General features: G+C 39.5%; 1 long non-coding RNA gene across 1 annotated transcript; it reads right to left on the bottom strand.

Annotated features, from left to right (window-relative positions):
* Window positions 1-7949: 7949 nt before the first annotated feature.
* Window positions 7950-9362, bottom strand: LOC133800418 (uncharacterized). The gene is made up of 2 exons (XR_009876473.1): window positions 8724-9362; window positions 7950-8469 (listed from the first exon to the last, which is right to left on the bottom strand). It is a non-coding gene; the product is annotated as an uncharacterized LOC133800418 (long non-coding RNA).
* Between the last annotated feature and the right edge of the window lie 14344 nt (window positions 9363-23706).

Below are 23706 nucleotides of genomic sequence, written 5' to 3'. Positions count from 1 at the left end.
ATATGTGTCAGACCCATCCCACGTTCTCAAGTACGATACGTTAGCACTTCAGAAAGACCTGAGTTACGAGGAACGACCGGTTAGCATCCTAGAGAAGGGAATGAAGAAATTACGGTCTAAGAGTATTCCGATAGTCAAGGTCTTATGGAGTAATAGTACGGAACGGGAGGCAACGTGGGAGTTGGAAGGAGACATCCAAGCACAATATCCGGAATTTTTTGGTAAGTAAATTTCGGGGATGAAATTCTTTTAAGTAGGGGAGAATTGTAGCATCTCGGAATTTTACTTAGCTAGATAGTAGTAGCTTGTGCTATAGTATTTTAGTTTTCGTGATTATTGGTTCAAGCCGGGATTTAGTTGGAAACTCATAGAGATAGTTATGGATTTTATAACTTTAGCTTATGGTTTAGATATATTAATTTTAATATAAGGTTTAATTAATATAGTTGGTCCTAGAAATGATATTTATTATAACCTAAGGTTTAGAAAGAATAATTAAGAACGTGACACTTGTCACATGCATGTTTATGAAGGATTTAAGGATTTTAGATGAATAAATGAATAAAGGATAAACCTAGGAAGTCTAGAACCTTCCCTCAGCTGTTAGGGTTATGTTTTACTCAATCAAAGTTCTTTAAACAAACTTCAAGTGTGTTGAAAGTGTGCAAAAACGTGTTTCATATATCAGCGTATACTGATATATCGCAGCTATAGGAGTATATATATCGCCTATGATTGATACGGAAAACACGTCGAATTCCCACGAACGAAACCACGGAGGCTCAGGAATATGGGGGACACGATATATCGCCTATAGGGGGCAATATATCGGCTCCACACACATATTTTGAAAGTTTGTGGATTCCGAGCTAGAAACAGCCCTCAACAACTTGGACTTGCTCTTGAACGTTTTTGACCGAGTTCTGGGAATCTGTTGAGCAGAAAATTCAATTTTTATTCAATTATTTATTCATTTTAAAAGGAGTTAGTTTCACTCCTTGAACTCTATAAATAGGACCTTTCACTCAGCCATTTGCTTCATCATTCAAGCATTCTTCAGAGCCTCCAAGCTACTAAGTTCATTCTAGAGAGAAATACTAGGGTTTTGGGGTTAAAAGCTTTCCAATCTAAGATTTTCTAAACACTTGGGAAGTAAGATAGAGTGACATTTTGGTAATGAGGTCTAGATCGAAGTTCTAATCTATCCAAGGTATTCTTTATCCTCAACTTTAGTTCATTATAGCTCCTCTTATTCTTTCATTTTCTTCAAAATCCTAACTTGTTATAATGGATTTTTGTTAGGTGTTTGAGTTTCTTGAAACTAAAGGTTTTCTATAAGTTCTTATCTTGATGGTTTAGATCTTCTCTTCATCTTCATTTCTTTAGAAAACTTATGGATCATACTGTTTGGTTTTAGGAGTTTTCAATCCCGTTCTTGTCTCCAATATCCTAGTTTTTGGTAAGGAAAATAGGTAAGATTTTATGTGTTACATTATGTTTATATGCTATGTGTATGTATGTATATATGTATATGTTTATGTTGTAGTCGCTTGGGAAATGTAGTTGCTTAGATAGCAAATAAGCAAATCCCAAGATTTTTATCATTATCGTAGACTATAGTTATGATTTAACCTACCTCGAATATTAGCAAGAGGACCTAGATGTTTTATCATATACTATATTGTGTTTAAACCTACCTTGAATAGTAGCAAGATGACCTAGATGGTTTCTATCACATACTACGGTAATGAGTTAATGGCCAAGAATATTGTAGTCCTATGTTTTATGATTTACGTTTTTATGTCATACGTTTTATGATTTATGTTTATACGTTTTATGACTTATGATATGTTTTAGTAGATTTTCCTTACTGGGCAATAGGCTCATTCCTTTTTATTTTAGATGGTGCAGGAAAATAAACTTGGAAGGCGGGACGGATTCATGGTAGTTTTGGCATGTGTATTGGGAGATGACTGAATGAATGGACTAATGGGAAAGATCGAGGATGACGTTTTGTTTCAAATCTTTTTAATTATGTATTTATGTTTTATTTCCGCATTTAGTATTTGACCAATGAATTAAAGGTTTTGTTTTCCTTATGATTTTATGTAATAACAATGGGATCCCATATTTTGGATTTTTATAATAAAGTTCTATTATTTTATGCATGTATTCCAAAATAGTAGTTATGCTTAGTAGTTTTAATGGTCCGAGTCTTAGAGTTTGTCGGGTCGTTACAAGTTTGTCCTTTCCCATTCATTGAGATACTATAGCTTTCTCAGGCTGCTAATTGATCTCCTTTTAGAGTCCCAATTCCACTTGGTGTTGGGAACTTTAGTGTCAAGTGCCTCACCGACGTCACTACCCCCAGCCCAATCAGGGATGGTCTCTCGAGCAAGACATTATAAGCAGTTGGGATATCAACGACTATGAACTTGATCATTTTGGTGATCGAGACTAGATATTCTCCTAATGTTACTGGGAGCTCAATCGCCCCCGTGCTGGCAATCCCTTCTCCCAAGAATTCATACAAGGTGATTGCACAGGCTTTTAAGTCTCGAATAGATAGACCCATTTTCTCCAAAATCTCCTTATAAAGGACATTCATCGAGCTCTCGTTATCAATCAGTACTCGGTGAACTCTCTTGTTGGCGAGTTGGATGGTAATGACCAATGGGTCATTTGTGGGGAAATTGGACATGAGAGGTGTCGTCTTCTGTGAAAGTGATAGGTTCATATTCAACCATTTGCTGCTTGGGAGCTCGAGGTTATGGAACATAGGGAGATTTGTCTCTTGTCTTCAACTCCTTAACATATCTTTTCTGAGCATTCTTGCTCGTTCTAGCAATATGGGGTCCCCCGACAATGGTTATTACATCTTCTCCATTGATTGGGGGAGGTCAACTATCCTCCCTTACGGGGGTACGGCAACATGAGGTTGTTGCGCGGGCTGGGCCGAAGCTGCCCTCTGGTTAGGCAGAGCTTGCGCCTGGTTATTGTTTATGTTTCGGACATATTGTCTGAGGTAGCCTCTCGATATTAAACCTTCAATCTCGTCCTTTAACTGTCTGCATTCCTCAGTCATGTGACTGATGTCCATGTGGAGGCGGCAGTATTTGTTTGAATCCCGCTTAGCGCATTGATTGCGCATTGCTTCAGGTCATCTAAACGAAACCTGGTTCTCATTTGCTACGTATATATTCTCCTGAGTTTCTATGAGCTTGGTATATACAGTGTAAATGGAGATATATTTATCTCCCTTTTTCTTTTTACTCTCGTCTACCTCTGGGTTATTTCCTTCATTTTTCTTACGTTCAAAAGAATTGTCACCAGAAGGCTGAGTCGTGGATGGTGTTGCCGAGCTCGTGGCTGAGTTAATGTTTATTGTTGTAGTTATTGGGGCCAGAGGTGCTAATTGTAGTGGCTCTTCTACATTGATGAACCTCTGAGCTCGAAGAGTGAATTCTGCGTTTGTTCGCACCGCATTTTGTTGTATGCCATCCCAGAGGGGACTTCCTAGTAAGATTCCAACTCGAACTTCCATTAGGTGGCTACTATCATCAACATCGTGGGCTCGGGTCGCCTCGATGTTGAATCTGGCCAGATACTTTTTGAGTGACTCTCCTAGCTGTTGTTGGATATTTGCCAAAGAGGACGCTTTGGGCTTGATGCTCTTTGCTGCTCAAAACTGCTTTTTGAATTCCTTTGACAATTGCTCCCAGGACAAGATTGAATGTCTACGGAACTTGTCAAACCAGCTTTTTGCAGCTTCTGTCAGTGTCATTGGGAAGAGCATGCATCTAAGCTCGAGGCCGACATTACTGGCTCTCATCATAGTGTTGATTGTGCTCAAGTGGATACCACGATCAGTATTCCTGTCATATGGTGCCACGTGGGGTATTTTAAACCCGTATGGGAAAGGTGTGATTGAAATATGAGGAGCAAAAGGCTCGAGCTCCTCATCTGAGTCGTAGGCCTTTTCTTTATCCTTTCCCTCTCGAAGGAGCCTAAACTGTTCCTCAAGATGATTTATCCTCTCCTGGACCGGATCTACTAGGGGCGGAGCCTGCACCACTAGGGGCTGGTTATTATTCCAAGGAACTCCAGCTCCTTGTTGTAGTACTGGGTTATAATTATTCCCGTATACAGGCTGTAAAGGCTCCCTTTGGGCATTTAGATGTGCCCTTAAGTCCGGGTTTTGCTGATTGTACTGCCCCCGATTCTGGTTCAGGTGGTCTCGAAGGTCGGGACCATTGTTAGGATAACTCTCATAGTACCTAGGTTCGGTGTTATAGACGTTCACCAACCTATTATAGTCTTGATTGTCTTCAAGAAAACTGACAGTCCTTTTCGGTTGTTGTTGGGCATAGTTTCGAGGTGGATTGTCCACGAGTACTCTAATCCTTGTTACACATGACCTCGACATATAATGTAATGCCCTGGATAACCAAGACCATTACATTGTGTGTTTATAAAGGTGCAAGACTTTCCAATCAAGTCATTTAGTTAAAAAAAAAATGTGACACTAAAACCATAATCAAACTAGGGTTAAAAGATTTTGGTCATAAAAGATAAATTTCATTTAAATAAACGTTTAATACACGGGATCCCAAAAACAGGGTTAAAGAACAGTTTACAAAATTTTCAAAGGTTATGTACAACCACAAGCCACTCTAATGGCAAAATAGGCATTTTAGGTTCTCTTGTCCTTGTACCATCTCTCAGCCGTGGCGGCCGAGCAGTCGACTATGTACATTCCGCCCCCAGAGCTCTCCAATTCAAGGTTGATCCAGTTTACCCTTGCCTTTACCTACACCACATAGCACCCATGAGCCAAGGTCCAGCAAGAAAACCATAATACAGAGCATAACCAATAACAGTAATCAAATAATTCACAAAACATTAACCAGATACTCAGCAGATCACAATGTTCATATAATCAGTGATATCAATTATCAAACCAACAATCTATCATCCAAGTAATCAACATGTCATAATAATCAGATTAACAACAGTAAACATATCATACAATATCCATGGTCGGTACCCTTAGGCTGCACCCTCTGTTTATCCCACTGACTCCGGCTCACATAGGCCGAGCTTAGTGATTATATAGTTAACCTCATCTACCAATGGCCGAGCCACGTCCTGTGCGCAAATATCAATTCCGGCACTCTTAGGCCGTTTATTTCATGCTCACATGGCATAACACAATCATAGCGGAGTCGGTGAACTGGTTCCGAGCACAATCCCTAGCCTCGAGCCTCAGCGATAAACCTAGTCACAAGAGTCATTAATATCTATCAATTTCCAATCAGAAATAAAATACCTAGGGAACAAAACTAGCCTCCAGGACCTCAATTTCTACTAAACCGGGTAATAGAAATTGTCCTGAGCACCTAAGTTCGAACCCCCGAGCCCTAACAATACTTGAAAACCTTCAAGACTAAACTTCCCAGGCGGGTCGTAACTTGGCTCAGCAAGTCGCGACTTGCCCCAAGTCAGAGAGCAAACTCTCAAGTCAAAGGGGAGGCAAGTCACGACTTGGCCAAGCAAGTCGCGGCACGCCCCCAAGTCAGAGAGCTCTCTAGGCCAGAAGGGCCACAATCGCCGCGGCACGCCCTGCGAACCCAGAGAAAACCTGGGTTTTCTCCTCCTTCTCCCAGCCAAGAGCACCTAAGTTTGCCCAGAATTTTCCCCACTTACTCTTTCAATTTAACACCAATTTCAACTACAAATTATACCCATATTCACTTATTTTTATCAACTAATTTCCCAATAATTAATACAGAAATCACACCTCAACTCAGACATAGAAATCACAACAATATCCCTCAATCACTGGCCTAATACAATTAAAATCCATACCCCAATTTAGCTACAATCTTCACTTTGAATACCCAAAATTATACCTAGCAAACCCAGTAAAAATTCAGAGCTGAAAACCAAAATTCTTACCTTTAATATAGCTGTCTTCTCTTCTGAATTTCCAGCTCCAATACCCAACTTAATTCTCCTTCAATTCCCTTCTGTTTTCCTCCAAAAATTCTCAGCCCAAGCTTAACATCAAACTTCAACAAGGAAGAGTGGGAGAGAGAGAGCACGTGAGGGTGAGAGAGAGAGAGAGAGTCGAGACCTTTTTCTGTTTCCTTCCTTCAGTTTTCCACAACCTTCTGCCTTAGTTCTAAGAAAAATTGAATATATCCTTAGTTTAGGAAAAGACAATTTTTCCCTCCAAAATAAAACTAACCTTTAGCTTAATCTAGGGGTATAATAGTCATTTATTCTCAATTCCCACTAATTCCTCAAGTGTTCCTAATATTTACCACTTAAATCCCGTCATCCAATAAATCACCAATTATTTTTTCCCAATGTCTAATAACCCTCAATATCTTTTCTAAGTTCCTGAAAATACCCCTAGGCTCCCCCGAGCCAGGTATAAATCCCCGTCGTGACTATTTCGCCAATCCGCTCACTAGGATCGTCTCAAGCCATATGCTGCAAATATATCCACATAATAATGTGGTCTCATCAATTTACCACAAATAATCACATTTATGCCCTCAACGGGCCAAAATTACAAATATGCCCCTATAAGCTAAATCGGGCCCGCATGCATATTAATACTCATAAACATGCATTTCACATATCCATATAATCATATAATCATGCATTTAATCATTTAAATCACACATGAACCAATTATGCCCTTCTGGGACACTAATCAAGGCCCTTAAGCGTTATTAGTGATTTTGGGTCGTTACATATAACTCCCAAACGGCTGGGGTTATCTCGCCTGTCTATGCCCTTGGTTTGCCCCCATTGGAAACTCTTGGTTACTTCTTTACTCGGTCCTACCCTGAGGGTTCCTGCCTCGGCTTGCACTCCTTGCACTTCGGGCAGGTCTCTGAGGTGCCCCTTCTCCAGCTCGAGGTCCACTTGGAGCCTGTGGTACATCTCGAACTAATGAAGGATACCTTATTGGAGATGGTGGATGTCTTATTGGAGATGGTGGTGGTCTTTCATTGTTCGTGGTTGGCCTCTCAAGCTCTGGGTTAGCACTCTGAGCTGCTTGTGGCCTTGCAAGTTCTGGGTTGTTACTCTGAATTGCCTGTGGGGGAGCTCGGTTTTCCCAGTGTCTACGGGAATTTCCCTAGTTTGATTGGTACGCGTCGAGTTTCGAGATGAAACCCTAGTCTGGTTAATTCTAGCACTTGCCCTAGATCTCCCAACCTGATTTTGTTAGGCTCTCTTCTCGGCCATCCTAGCCGTCGTACTCCCCCGAGGTCTCCCCCTAGTCCTCCGTGGGGGTGCTTGGGCTTCATCCACCCGCCTCACCATCTCCTCATTTAACCGAGTAGCCTCGGCTAACCTTTCACGCAGTCTCTGATTCTCCAATTCCACCATCGGTACATATCTTTCAAGATTATAGTAATCCTGGTTTGGTGGTCTGGAACTTTGACCAGGGTCCTGTGGAAGATTACGTTCTCCTGGTGTTGATGAAGCACTCCCTTCATCGAGAGTTTGATCATTGACTGGTTGCTTGCCTGGCCTTCAAGAATGCTCTTCAGTGCAAGGAGTGTTTTCCTCGGGAATTCTTGGGAGTGGTCGTTCACTTCCAGATCCAAGGATACTTACAGCAGCTATTTTTATAAAACGAGAGATTTGAAAGAATTCTTAATGCTCTCAATGAAAGCACCAAACTGTTGATGACTTTTTCGTCTACTAAAATTAAATAAGAGCGATTAAGCACTTATAAACAATAAAGGAAGAAAAGAAAAAGAATATATTTTTACGTGGTTTAGTAGTTAAATCTACCTACGTTCATGAGTCACTTTTATTAAATAAGTAATCTGCGTTATAAGCTTTGAAAGCAATTCGACAAAGCTTTGAGTACCAATTTGTGCGTACGAAATAAATTACTATATCCGTGTTATTTATAGACTCGATTCATAGAATATTCTTCCCTTAATTTTAGGGAAGTTACAAAATATCTCATTTGAATTTGAAATACACCAGAATACATTAAAAAAAATTAAATGTATTAATTAAATAAACATCCCTTAAAAATAGTGATATATACCCGCACGGTTTCAACTAAATCCATAATTGTTGAGATTTATAACCGCACACACGATGCTGCTCCAATGCGCTTTCGAGCTTGCATGATGTTTCGAGCTTAGCATAACGTTAACATCACCTTATCCTAGTCAGTCTTTCGAGAATGCCCTTCAAAAGGAACATTTGCCTTCGAGCTCACACTGCATGCTCGAGTGTCAGTGATGTGGCATCTTAAAATGATTAACTATCTACGTAAGTAACCATGTTGAACACCATTTGCATATTTGATCTCCGCACTTACGAGCCTGCATTTTGATGTTGCTTTATATATCTCGAAATTTGAGGTGTAACAATTGTTGTGACAAAAGTATCCAATGTCAAGTTCTGTGAGTATTTGTTGGTATCCCTCTGTTAAATATTAACCGGATATACACGTGGTGTCATATAATTGGTCCACTCTATAATTTTTTTAAAATACTAATTTAAATTAAATTTAAAATAGGAAAAAATTATTAAAAATTGAAAATTAAAATTAATTATTTTAAAAAAACCCAATTTTTACCTAAAACAAATCTAAATAGATCATTAAATATAAATCAAAACAGATTATTTATAAAAATTAAAATTAAAACATGAACACTCTAACCAGATCTAGATCGTACCTCCTCTCCTCATCTTCTTCTTCGTCACAGGCAGCAGCATGATTCACAGCTTCGGATCTAGGCATGCTTGAAGGCAAATCTCGGCGACGACAGGTTGCGATGGGGAGGCGTGGCCTCTACCTTCATCTTCTCTGATAACGAAGCTTGGGGGTTTCACTGTGAAGAACAAGACCTCTACTGCCGACATCGGGAATGGGTCTCTAGATTTGGGTGGGCTTCGACGGAGGAGCCATGTCGATGGTTGGACTGTGTTATCCCGTGGATATGAGTCTCCACATTTTCTCCACGTCGGCATCAAGAAGGGCACCAACTTGGACGACGTCAATCGTTGCAAAGCGGCGGAGCTTTCAGTGGTGAGGATTGCAGAAGTTGGGGTGGGCTATGGTCGGAGCTGCTATAGTGATGAACATGGTTAGTGGTGGGTTTGTATGATTTAATTTTTTGTTTTGATAAATGGATTGATTATGTTTGATTGTGGTGGGCTATGGTCGGAGCTTTGGGATTGATTTTTTGTGGTAATTTTTTTGAAAAAAAATAAATAAATCAGATTATATTATAATTTTAATTAAATCAAATTTAGTTTAATTGTTAATATTATTTAATCAAAAGTTTAAATGAGTTTAGATTTTTTTTTTTTAATTTCACTAAAATTCATTATTTTTTTGACAAATTAAATTGAGAATTAAATTATATATATTTAATTTTAAGATTTTTTAAATGATTAAAATTAATTTTTATATTTTTATTTGAGATTCAATTTAAATTAATTTTTAAAAAAGATTATAGAGTGAACCAATTGTATGACGCCACGTGTATACCAAGTTAGTATTTAACAGAGAGGTACAAAAGGATATTCATAGAACTTGACATTTCCAACAAAAAAAATTAGGAATCAAATTGCTAAAAACGTTAAATATTGGGTATTGAGTACTTTTGCCACTTTTTCCCTAAAAATTATTATAGATACAGCGAATGATTTTATTTGTTACATTTGTACCTTATCTTTTTAATATGTTAAAGTTATAACACCGAAACATAGATTTTATCTTCATTATCAACTAAGAAAATATATATGACACAAATTCTTCAATGTATGCGTAACTATAGGGTCTCAATAATTTTTTAACTTGTGTTATTGGTACTTTCCTTTTAAAAAATTAATTAAAGAGTCACACACCTATTACAGGGATATGGTGTTCTCAACTCTTTTATAAGAGAAACCTCAATATATGATAAAACAAAATAGTTAATACACTAAGTTGAATGGTACTTTTAGATGAATGTTTGTGTAGATACTTTTTGGATTGTTAATTTGCATATTGATTTTTTTTGTTTATTTTTTATTATTTGGTTATTTGGATTAGATAGATTGTATGGTTTTCAAAATTTTGACTCCCCTTAAAAAAAAAAAAATTTAAAAATACTTTGTTTAATTTGCTATATATGTTTAAAGTTCCAAAGATGAAGTAATTTTTATTTGGGATTTTTTTTTCTACTCTTCGATTATAAAAGGCAGGGCACCCTATGAGTATGCCACCACCACATTCATTTGTTATTTTTTCTTAATTATTGTTCTAGTTTTTTTTATGTTAAATGACAATATTACATGTACTATTTGGTATCTAAATACAATACTGTAACTAAAACAAAAACTATATAATTTTTTTAAATCATTATAGATACTAATTTGTATCCAAATTTAATATTAAAATTTTAAAAAAGAAATCAATTATACAAGTTAGTATCTAAAGTAAAAACAAATATTTACGATAACAAATTTAGTATGCAAACCAGTTGGTATCCAAATTGAACCAGAACATAATATAACACTATGTATACTGTTTGGTATCCAAATATAATGTTTAAAATAATAATAAAAAAAAAGTTAATAGACGTAATTTATATAAAGAAAAAACATTTACTTTGTCATTATAGATACAAAATTATATCCAAATTGGTATTTATGATTTTATTTGTAAAAAAATTGGCAATAAAATACTAATTGGTATCTGTTTAAAGTTGTGCTTGATACCATAAAATTGTATAGATACTGAAAAGTATATCTTTATTCGTATTGAATTTATGATTTTACTGCTGTACCAAATTTATTTGTTAATAAGATACTAGTTTTTATATTCCAAAGTGTATTTTTAAAGATAGTAGTTGAAATATACTAAAATATATTTTTTATATCTTATAAGATACTAACTGGTATATGTTCGAAATTGTATACTAATTTTTTTTTGTATAATATTCATATACATTTTGTTGATCCCAAAAAAGGGTGTTTTAATATTTAAACTCGCAAGTGCACGAATCGTTTTGGAATATAATGTTTATGTAAGTACGAGGTCGAACTCATAGGAGTTGACTAACATCAAAAGAAACTATTTCAAATAAAGCAAGAATATTCTAACCTAGTTCCAAATATTCGATGAGATTTTGTTTTTAGAAAAATAAAAGACAAGTAATAAAAAGATTTAAGATTAAATAGAAAAATGGTTTTCAAATGAAATATGTAAAATAAGATTATTAAGATATTAGAATCCACAAAATGCAAGTTCAATAGTATTTATAAGTATATTGATTCCCAAGTTTAGATATAGTTGAAATCACACTATATTTTTTTCAAAATACATTTTCTATTCAAGCACAAGTTACTTTCAAAAAGGTAGGATTTTTCTTCACTTATATAAGATATAATTTCTAAGCATTAGTTGTGTTACAACCTAATGAAACTACAAAGAATCAAAGAGATTATGTTTATGCAAAATATGATACTTATGCTCTAAGAATTAGATGTGAACAATTTAATGAAAAACATTTAATCAAAGAATATCATATTTTTGCATAATGAAGAACTAAGTGTAATATGCTTTAACAATCAATAATAGATGAAAAATGCATATCTTTGATAGAAAAATCCATAAACAATGTTGCATAAATGGGAAATCAACATACAACAAAAAATACTATCTAGTTACATTTTGCTTCATCATCATCTTAATAATCTTAGAAAAAGATTAGAAGCTCATAACTAGATTGAAATAAAAATTACAAAATAACATACTTGACATGCTCTTCAAAAGATGAAAATGGTAGAGAAAATAGTGAAAAGAAGAGAGAAAAACATGAAGTGTGGAAGATGTTGAAAAGAATAAGAGCTCCCCAAATGGTCTTACAAGACTCTATTTATAGGCAAAATATGGAGATTAAATTAATCAAATTAAAATAAATAAATTGATTAATTTAATTGTGTTGGGAAGTGGTAGGATAAATAGAGTAAGTATAAGAGTATTGGAAAGATGAAATGTTTGGTTCGGTAAAACATTAGTGAAAAGCTAGGATAAAAAAATGAATTAGGAATGTTTATTTAGGTAAGAAAAATAGGGAAGAGTGAATTGATATTTGAGTGAAAAATATTGGGAATAAAAATGTGAGTTTTGGCCTTTTGGTGGCTGTGTGATGAGATGCTTCGGGCTGGGCATTGGGGTGTATCAGGCGATTGGGCCTGGGCCCATGGGGGAAGGAAGTTGCACGGCAGGGAGATGATGTTGGCGGGCTGAAGTGGCTGGGGCAATTGGCTGCTTCAGGTGTGAGGGCCGAATGGGCCTTGGAGCTAGGCTTCAGGTGAGCTGGCCAGGTGTGAGGTGACGCTGAAGAAGCTCCACGCGGCTGGCAGGGGGGCAGCAAGCTGGGAAGAGGCGTGATGTGCTATTTGCTGAAGCTGATGGTGGTTTTTGCGTGGACAGCTGGCGGCCTGGGGAGTCTTCAGCTGGCTGGGGTCTTCGTGGTGTGCCAGGCGGAGAGCTAGAAGCAGGGAATGGCTGGGAGTCTTCATTGTTGAGCCGAAATGGTACTGTAGCAGGCGGACAAGGAAGTCTTGGAATGGGCCTGGGCCTGTGCTTTTCAGAAATGTCACTTTCTTTCTTTTGAACTTTCTATCATTTATTCCACTTCAAGCACAAAAAAGATACAACATAATTCATACACCATAAAAAATTAAATTAAATAACAATCAAATATTTTCAATTATAAATAAATCATATTAATTATTTGAAAATACTTAATTAAAACTTAATTTAATTTATCAATAAAGATCAACAAAATTGCACTTTTATTTTACTTCTAACTAAACTATATTAATTACACATAATTTAAACTACAACATATTATAATAAAATATCTATAAAAATGTATAAAAATCTAGAAAATTACAATAAGACTAATAAATGTAAAATTACTTAAAAATTTAATAAATCAATTAAGAACTCAAGAACTAAGCAACAATTAACACATAAAAAGTGGTAAAATAACTCTATTTTGTAGAGTTATCACACTCCCAAACTTAAAGTTTTGCTAGTCCTCAAGCAAAAGAAAAATTAAAATACACACATTTTTTTTTTATTTGGTGATATCAAAAATGTCCTCAAAGATTGCATATTGAAAATAATTTATAAAAAATATGAATCAAAACTAACCTTATGTAATTAATTTCATAGTCAATCTTGCTTTGAAAATATATTTTAAATTAGAAGTCCAAAACTATTTATCAAGTTATTATGTGAATTTCGGAAACATTGTTGTAATAAACTATTTATTTCACATATTATGATGAATAATTTTTTTTTCAAAATTCCATTTTTTTTAAACAAAATTGACCCAAGAATTAAACACAAAGCTTAAGAAAGATTCATATATTTTTTAAACTAAAATCAAACTCAATCAAATGTATTATCATAGGAAAAACGGATATCACCAAAGGGGTTTTTTTTTTTATTTTTTTTTTTTATAGAAAATAAAGTATAAAAGCACAAAACTATAATATTAAACATATATAAATATATTTTGTTTTTTTTTATAATTAATATATAAAATAGATACTCTACCATCCATATTTTGGTTTTTTTTTTTTTTTAAAAATTCTACCATTTTCAAACACATGAAAGAAATAACCATATAAACCCACTACCCCCAAACTTAATTTATGCATTGTCCTCAATGTATCAAAATACAAATATAAATTGAAGCGTGAAAGAGTTTAGAGTTTAGAATGGTCGTACCTTATCATGGAGCATTGTCAAGAGTGCAACAAAAAGGAAACAAAAATCAAAACAAGAAGTTATCCTAAAACATAAATAAAACACACATTTACCAATAATTAATGAGAGCGATCAAGGACCATGGTAAATAGGATCCTCAAGAAGGATTTCATCCACTTTAGCAGTTTTCAATTCTAAAAATGGTTTCAATTTTTGTCCATTCACTTTGAATACATTACCATTATTAGGATTTTCAATTTCAATGGCTCCATGTGGAAAAACAGTGCGAACAATGTATGGACCTACCCACCTAGAGCGTAACTTCCCCGGGAAAAGATGCAAATGAAAATTGTATAAAAGGACTTTTTGACCGGGAGAGAAATCTTTTCGCAAAATATTTTTGTCATGGTAAATCTTCATTCGATCCTTATATTTTTTGGAATAGTCATATGCATCATGCCTAAGCTCTTCTAACTCATTTAATTGAAGCTTTCTTCTCTCACCCGCTTTGTCTAAGGAAAAATTCAATTGCTTAATTGCCCAATAGGCTCTATGTTCTAGCTCAACGGGTAAGTGACATGCCTTTCCATACACAAGTCTATAGGGGGACATTCCAATGGGTGTTTTGTATGCAGTTCGATATGCCCATAATGCATCAATGAGTCTTAAGGACCAATCTTTCCTAGTTGGATTGACAGTTTTCTCTAAGATGTGCTTAATTTCCCTATTTGATATTTCAACTTGACCACTAGTTTGTGGGTGATAAGGTGTAGTGACTTTATGTGTAATACCATATTGTTTCATTAAATGCTCAAAAGATCTATTACAAAAGTGTGACCGTTATCACTAATGATAGCACGTAGTGAGCCAAAACGGGAGAAAATATTTTCTTTCAAAAACTTAAGCACAACTTTATGGTCATTTGTGTGGCATGCAACAGCTTCAACCCATTTAGACACATAATCAACACCAACAAGAATGTAAAAGTTACCAAAAGAGTTAGGAAATGGACCCATAAAATCAATGCCCCAAACATCAAATATTTCAACAATAAGGATAGGATTTAAAGGCATCATGTTTCTTCTAGTTACACTTCCTAACATTTGACAACGTTCGCAAGATTTGCAATAAATATAAGTGTCATAAAAAATAGTAGGCCAGTAAAATCCACATTGTAAAATTTTCAAAGCAGTTTTCTTACCACTAAAATGTCCACCACATGCATGATCATGACAAAAAGATATGATTTTAGTTTGATCACAATTTGGAATGCATCTCCTTATTATTTGATCAGGGCAATATTTAAACAAATAAGGATCATCCCACATGAAAATTTTCACTTCAGAATAAAATTTAGATTTGTCATGCTTAGACCAATGAGAAGGAATTTCACCGGTGACCAAATAATTCACAATGTCAGCATACCAAGGCAAAGAAGATATATGCATGAGTTGTTCATCAGGAAAAGTTTCAGTTATAGTGGTGGAGTCATTATTAGTCTCAACAACAATTCTAGACAAATGATCAGCAACAACATTTTCAGAACCTTTTTTATCTTGTATCTCTAGATCAAATTCTTGTAAAAGCAAGATCCAACGAATTAAGCGAGATTTAGCATCTTTTTTCGACAAGAGATATTTCAATGCAGCATGATCAGAAATAGAAAATTATTTTAGATCCTAACAAATAAGACCTAAATTTCTCCAATGCAAACACAACAGCAAGAAATTCTTTTTCAGTTGTAGAATAATTTAATTGAGCATCGTTCAAAGTTTTGCTAGCATAGTAGATTACATGAGGTAACTTGTTAATTCTTTGTCCTAGAACAGCACCAATAGCATAATCAGAAGCATCACACATTATTTCAAAAGGAATATTCCAATCAGGAGGGCGAATAATAGGTGCACTAGTCAAAAGGGATTTCAATCTTTCAAAGGCAACATGGCAATCATTATCAAAGACAAAAGCATTTTCTTTTCCGAGCAAATGACATAATGGACGTGAAATTTTGCTAAAGTATTTTATGAATCTTCTATAAAAACCGGCATGGCCTAAGAATGATATAATTTCTTTTATTGTTTTAGGTGGGGGAAGTTTTGAAATAAGGTCAACTTTTGCTTTATCAACTTCTATTCCCTTAGATGAAATTACATGACCTAAAACAATTCCTTTTTTAACCATAAAATGACATTTTTCCCAATTAAGAACTAAATTCTTTTCTTTGCAATGAATTAAAACAAGAGAAAGATGGTGCAAACAGTCATCAAAAGAATTTCCAAACACAGAAAAATCATCCATAAACACTTCAAGATTTCTTTCAACCATATCAGAAAATATTGCAATCATACATCTTTGAAAAGTTGCAGGAGCATTACAAAGACCAAAAGGCATGCGACGATATGCAAAGGTTCCAAAAGGGCAAGTGAAGGTAGTCTTTTCTTGATCTTCAGGGGCAATGGGGATTTGGTTATATCCCGAATAACCATCAAGAAAACAATAATATGAATGACCAGCTAAACGTTCAAGCATTTGATCAATAAAGGGTAAAGGAAAGTAGTCTTTTCTAGTAACATTATTTAGCTTTCTATAGTCTATACACACTCTCCACCCCGTTTGTACTCGAGTAGGGATTAATTCATTTTTTTCATTTTCAATAACTGTGATCCCCGACTTTTTAGGCACTACTTGGACTGGACTAACCCATTGACTATCAGAAATAGGGTAAATGATACCTACATCTAACAGTTTAAGTACTTCTTCCCTAACGACCTCTTTCATATTTGGATTTAACCTTCTTTGACATTCCCGAGAGGTTTTAGCATTTTCTTCTAGATGGATTCTATGCATGCATATGGATGGGCTAATTCCCTTGTGTTGACGCGGTTCTTCGCCAACAGGAAATTAAGAAAAGAAGAGAAAGGGATTAGTGCTAATGTTGAACCGAAACAGATGTAGGATCTTAGAAAATGAAGGGTGATTCAAGACACGTTTTTTTTAGTGGTTCAAAGGTTAAAATCCTTCTACTCCACTAGTCAGTATTATTGCTATATACTAGATATTTGATTACAGGGTATTTCTTACAAGAGAGAATCCAACCCTTATCAACTCCCAAGGTCTCCATATTTATAGGAGAAGGCACCTGGGAGTTGGTAAGAAGGTCATCCCGTGACCTTCTTACCTATCATGTCAATTCTGTGACATTCATGATTAATTCCTAAACCTGACACATAAGTGTGGTCAAATCAATAGGTAAGGAGATAATGGGTCGCACGGCCCAACGCAGCTGTGGGTGTCTGAATACACACGTTTCTGCTGCGTGTCCGAGAAGTCAGGGATATATCAAACACGTGATGTCTGATATATGCACGTTTACCTTGCGTGGTTGACTTTATAAAGGGTCATAGCCTCCAACCCCAGCTCGTACTACGATCTGGGTACTTAACTCGACCTTCGGCCTTCAGAGCCCGGACTCCCTACTTAAGTTACCAGAGGCGAACCCTCAGGTTACCTCGAGCTAAGGAGGTATGATCTTATGACGGCAGCTCCGGTTTTGAGGATGTCCACGAGATAATCATGATTAGGCCACAGCTCAGCTCGCTAACCAGCCCGAGGGAAAATCAGGGCGTACATCTGCCCCCCAAGCCCCTGCTCGTGGTATACGACGTCGTATAAGGCCACAGTAGGGGCTTTTAGGCTTCCCCATGAAATCTTCACATTCCACATTTTACGCAGGCGCCTGGTACGTGGAACATCATGGTTGGTGACGGTACGTCTTTCGAGAACCGCATTTAATGGCCTAGCCTACGCCCAGCCGTCGTTTCGTATTTCGAGTAGAGGGCCTTGGATCCCACATCAGGGCCATCCAACGGCCCTTTTTACGTGCCCCTTCGCGTATATAACAGGGGTGGCCACCCTATGCACGGGCCACCCTTTTATTTGAAATTTCTCTGAAATTCTCTCCTTCTTCTCTCTTCATCTCAGAAGAAAAAACCCTCTTCTTTGTGACTGCCATTTTCAGCATTCAAGAAGCTCAGGCGTGAGGACTCCTTCAAAGCTTTGGAAACAAATACTCCGGCGAAGCTCCCACCTAGGCGACACCTTCATCCACCCCCAACCAAACACTCTGTAAGTCCCCTGACCATGTGTGTTTTGAAAATATTTTTCACTGTAGCTTAGGTAAATATTTACTGTAGCCACATGCAAGGGTTTACTGGTTTTTGTGGGTACGAAGGGTGAAAGCCTTTTAGGTTAGGGTATTTTTGCTGTAGGAAATCGTTTTAGGAGTATGGCCTACAGGATGCATTTTCTGGGGAAAATTTATGGGTAGGAGCTTTGGAATTTTGGGTGCAAAACCGGGTAGCTTAGAGGACACGCTTCACAGGCGGTTTTGCCTTTCATGCCTATTGGAACTTTCCCTCCAAGGAAAAATTTTAACCTGACCCTCCTGACACACGAATTCCGAGTAATCGGGGATCTGTTGGGAGCACAGGCGCGTGTTCATTGAACCGCGTGATCTCACTCTCCACGGGCTGGGCTTATCTCAGCTCGTGCAAAGAACACTCATTTTGACTCTTCCTTATGCTTAGGTCTCCTTTTCTGAAATCTTTTCTTTTGTTCGTTAGGCGACCAGATGGCACCGAAGAGGAACGCTCCAAAGAAGACTGTCGGCAGCTCGGCCTCCCAGCAAGACAAAGGAAAGGCGGTGATGTCGGATTCCCCGATCCCCAATTTTGGGTCGGCAGTGGAGCAGGAGCTCGAGGTGGCTCCTGATGCATTCTTTGAGGCGGAGAGGATCGTCTCAAAGATTACCGACCAGACGAAGATCAACAAGTTATTCCTCTCCCACAACATCGGGCTGGGGAGAGCATCAGTGATTGCCCGACCTCCCGCGAAAGGCAAGCGGAACTGCGCGCCGCTCGACGAGGAATTCGCGGCCTGGAGCGGCGAGCACTTCAAGGCGGGGGCCTTCCTCCCGCTGGACTAGTATTTTGCTGACTTCCTAAATTATGTGAAGTTGGCCCCATTTCAGCTCCCCCCCAACTCTTATCGGTTGTTGGCGGGGTTGAGATATTTATTTTTGAAGCACGAGTGGGAGGTCCCCACTCCTGCGGATATTTTGTATTTTTTCTGCCTCAAGGCCAGCCCAGATCAGCGGGGGCGAGGCGACGGGTTTTATTACTTGACCCGATTTCCCAACACGGCTGCGGTCATCGAGCTGCCCAGCCACCCCAACGACTTTAAGGATCAATTCTTCATGTCGACGGGGTTCAGAAACTGCGAGCTCCATTACTTCAATCGCCCTCGTAAGTGCTTTTCATCCTTAGCTCGTAAGTTAAGTATCGTTTAGCTCCTCATGTATCCCTTTCTGACTTAGATTGATCTTGCAGCTGTCTTCGCGAGGACAGAGAAATCTGTGACCCTCGGGGCCCAGTACGAGAGACTGGCGGGCTTGCCCCCCAGCGAGAAGGATTATCGCGTGCTCGTGACAGACGAGACAATGGTGGCCTGCAAGCTGATTTTCCCAAATCAGACTTTGAACCTAAGGAGGCCCCGGGGGCTTCCCCCAGCCCGCGACACCAGACCCATCATCGTGGAGGAGGTCGCGGGAAATGAAGATGAGGAGGACGAGGACGACGAAGTTCTCCTTGTGAGGAACAGGAGGCGGGCGTTGGAGGTCGCCCAGAGGACGGGCGAGGAGAGGATCCAGTCCGGAGCAGCTGCGGGTCCTTCTGGCCAAGGTAACCCTTACTTGTTTAGGAGTTTAGATAGGGCCACAGCAGACCCCCGGCTAGCTAGGTTCAATCCTAGGCAGCTTGTCCATCGTCACCGAAGTGATCCGGACCTGAACACAACCCTGCTCCACTGTGTCGACCGGCTTGTGTTGGACTACCAAGATAGCCGGCCTAGGGGTACCGTAGTAGTAGATAACACCCTAGCCTTTAGGTCGATCCTATTCGAGGAGTATGGGACCAACCTTCGGTCATGGCCATCACTCCGGAGGGGTGCCGTAGCTGCGGGGCTTAGGCAATATGTAGAAGAATCTAGCCCGGAACCGGAGTCAGATCCAGAACTTGCATCAGCTCAGGAGATAATCGACTTAGATTCTCCCGCGGGAGCTCCGGAGCCGATGGTCGTAACCATAGGTTCTTCTAGCCCGGGGGGTAGGATCCCTTTTAGTATACATATACTTTAATTTCTCTTTTTCCCCCTTTGTTTTTGTTTCTGTATGATTGTTAACTCTTGTACTAACCATGTCTTTGTTTTGACAGAAGAAATGTCTCAGTCCGAAGAGAGCCTGCGAGGTGCGTTTGCCAGGGGGAACCCCCCAGCTGGGGCCACTGGGCCAAGAATGAAAAGGCTCCGGACGTCCAAGCATGCCGCCGGGACCCCCACCAAGTCTCCTGCAAAGGAGAAGGAGCAAGCCCCAGCTGCCCAGGTCGTGGGAGTGGTTCCTCCTGCTGCAGGGGGAAGCAACATGCCCCCACCTCCTCCGGGAGCTTCGGTCCCCGTCCAGGATGCAGGGGCGGAGCCCGGGGCTTCGGCGATCGTAACCTCCGAGGTACGCATCCCAGTCAATCCCCAGGACCTGGAGAAGATCCCAGAGGCCTTCCGGTGAACAGTGCATGAGTCGGCGAACTACGCCGTCAGCCACATATACAAGTTCAACGAGAAGGAGCTCAGGGCCATCGAGACAATGAGCCCGATGGGCGTGATGGAGTCTCCAATGGGTATGACCCTAACGGTAAGCTGACTTTACCCTTTTATGGATTTTTATTATTACACTTTGCCCTGTTTTTTCTTTCTTCTCTTTTTTCTAAGGTAATTGTCCCTCGTCTCTCGCAAGGCGTCGTTGCCCTTCACCAGAGCATCTCCAGGGCCAAGGCTCAGTTCTAGTAGATGAAGAGCAAGCACCAAACTTCTCTGCAGGCGGCTAAGGATGCCTTGGCGGCCTCGCAGGCCGAGTTGGAAAAAACCCGCCCAAAGGTTCAAGAGCTCGAGACCGCCCTTGCCACCACGCGGACAGACCTAGATGCCGCGAAGGCTGAGGCCAAGGCCGCCCTGGAGCTCGAGCGAACAACTTCGGAAAAGGCCTTGGAAGACCTGTTCTACCATTGGTGGGCCTACAATCCAGACGCTGACTTCTTATTCCTGTCAGCGAGCCTCTGGGAGCGTTTGCTGGTGAAGTTCCAAGCTCTCCTTGATAAAGAGGCGCCCTCCGAGGCCGGGGAAGGCTCCGGCACAGCTGAACTGGGCAAGACGGCGACCTCCAAGGGGCCACCTGGCGGAGCTTAGGGCCTCCTTCTCTCGTGCCCTTTCTTCCAACATTTTTAACTCCCCCTTTTTTTTTTGTGTAACCTATGCATGAGGTGCTTCCACCTCGAGACAATTTAACTTAATTTTATTTTTGATTGATTCTTACTTTTTCCCTTACGCATTTTGGTTACAATTTTTGAAAAACTTAGTTCGCGTTAAGAACAACGATAAATAGATTTAAATCAACTTCTAAGTTTTATGACCCAGTTATATCCAGGAACTTAAATTGAAAACTTAGTTCGTGTTAACTTTTATCCATATCTCGAGCTCTTTAAGAAGAACAACGATCAACATATTCAAATCAACTTCTAAGTTTTATGACCTGGTTATATCCAGGAACTTAATTTGAAAACTTAGTTCGTGTTAACTTTTATCAATATCTCGAGCTCTTTAAGAAGAACAACGATCAACAGATTTAAATCAACTTCTAAGTTTTATGACCTGGTTATATCCAGGAACTTAATTTGAAAACTTAGTTCGTGTTAACTTTTATCCATATCTCGAGCTCTTTAAGAAGAACAATGATCAACAGATTTAAATCAACTTCTAAGTTTTATGACCCGGTTATATCCAGGAACTTAATTTGAAAACTCAGTTCGTGTTAACTTTTATCCATATCTCGAGCTCTTTAAGAAGAACAACGATCAACAGATTTAAATCAACTTCTAAGTTTTATGACCTGGTTATATCCAGGATAGGACTTAGTTCACGTTAATCCTTACCAACATCTCGCATTTTTTAAGAAAAACAACGATCAATCGATATGAATCAACTTCTAAGTCGTTAAGGTGACCTGGTTATATCCAGGTACCATATGCCCCCCCCCCCCCCCAAGTAACTAGGAAAGGGTCTTTCGTGGTTACTTTAGATTACACTTGAAACATGTACAAACATAAACAAAAAGCTGATTCTCATTGCTTAGTACATAAAAAATGGCCTTCTAGGCCTTACAAATGAATCATTGGTAGTATCTCTTTAAATGGATGGTGTTCCAAGTCCGCGGGACTGCCCCTCCATCAAGTCGAGCTAACTTATAAGTTCCTTCCTTAATGACCTCGATGACTTGATATGGTCCTTCCCAGTTCGGTCCCAAGACTCCATCTTTGGGGTCCTTACCGACTAAGAAAACTCTCCTTAGGACCAGGTCGCCAACGCTAAAGGCGCGCTTTTTGACTTTGGAGTTGAAGTAGCGAGTGATCTTTTGCTGATAATGGGCGAGCTGGAGTTGCGAATCTTCTCGCCTTTCATCAACTAAGTCAAGGGAATTGCACAGTAGCTCGTGGTTGCGGTCCTGGTCATAAGACTGGACCCTATGCGAAAGCACCTTAATTTCCACGGGGAGGACTGCCTCACTCCCAAAGGTTAGGGAGAAAGGAGTATGACCTGTAGGAGTCCAATGCGAGGTCCGGTATGCCCATAGGACCTGGGGGAGCTGTTCTGGCAAGACCCCCTTCGCTTCATCTAATCTCTTCTTGAGGCTCGCTTTTAGAGTCTTGTTGACAGCTTCGACCTGGCCATTCGCCTGAGGATAGGCCACGGAGGAGAAACTTTTCACAATTCCGTACCTTTCACAAAACTCGGTGAACAGGTCGCTGTCGAACTGAGTGCCATTATTGGAAACGATCTTCTTGGGCAGGCCGAATCGGCAAACAATGCTTTTAACCACGAAGTCAAGCACTTTTTTGGACGTTATCATCGCCAAAGGTTCTGCCTCGGTCCACTTCGTAAAGTAGTCGATGGCTACCACGGCATAACGGACCCCGCCTTTTCAAGTAGGGAGGGCGCCCACCAAGTCAATCCCCCAAATAGCGAACGGCCATGGGGACGAGATCATCTTCAGCTCGACTGGAGGAGCTCGAGCAACTGCGGTGAATCGCTGGCACTTGTCACATTTTTTCACTTATGAAATTGAGTCTTTGGACAGATTTGGCCAGTAATATCCTTGCCTCAAGACCTTTAAGGCCAGGCTCTGCCCCCCAGTGTCGTCTCCGCAAAAACCCTCATGTACCTCCTCCAGGATTGCCTTTGCTTCGCTTGGAAGAACGCATCGCAGGAGAGGTAGGGAATGCCCACGTCGGTATAACACTCCATCTACCATCGTATACCTGGGAGCCTGATACAGGACTCGTCGTGCATCATTATGTCCTTTAGGAAGCTTTCCCTCGATGAGATACTCAAGGATGGGGGTCATCCAGGTCGGCCTGGCATCGATCATCTCGACCTCCGTCCTGACATCTTCTATGCTTGGTTTTTCCAAGAATTCTATTGGTACTAACCCCAAGGTCTCCGTTTCCCCAGAGGTGGCGAGCTTGGCAAGAGCATCTGCGTTAGCGTTCTGCTCCCGGGGTATCTGTTCGATCGAGCCTCGCCTAAACGTGGATAGCTCACCTTTTACCTTTGCCAGATAGGCGGCCATCCTGGGTCCATGTGCTTGATACTTGCCCAGAACCTGGTTTACCATGAGCTAGGAGTCACTGAAGCACTGGACGGAGTTCGCCTTAAGCTCCTGAGCTATCCTCAGCCCGGCCAGTAAAGCTTTGTATTCGGCCTCGTTGTTGGAGGCCTTGAATCCGAATCTCAGGGCCGAGTGGAATCTATGTCCCTCGGGGGATATCAAAATGATTCCA

Source organism: Humulus lupulus, chromosome 1 (genome assembly GCF_963169125.1).
Source record: "Humulus lupulus chromosome 1, drHumLupu1.1, whole genome shotgun sequence".
In the NCBI taxonomy this organism is placed as follows: domain Eukaryota; kingdom Viridiplantae; phylum Streptophyta; class Magnoliopsida; order Rosales; family Cannabaceae; genus Humulus; species Humulus lupulus.
The sequence above is the reverse complement of the archived record's forward strand: the minus strand, read 5'-3'. Positions and strand labels throughout refer to the sequence as shown.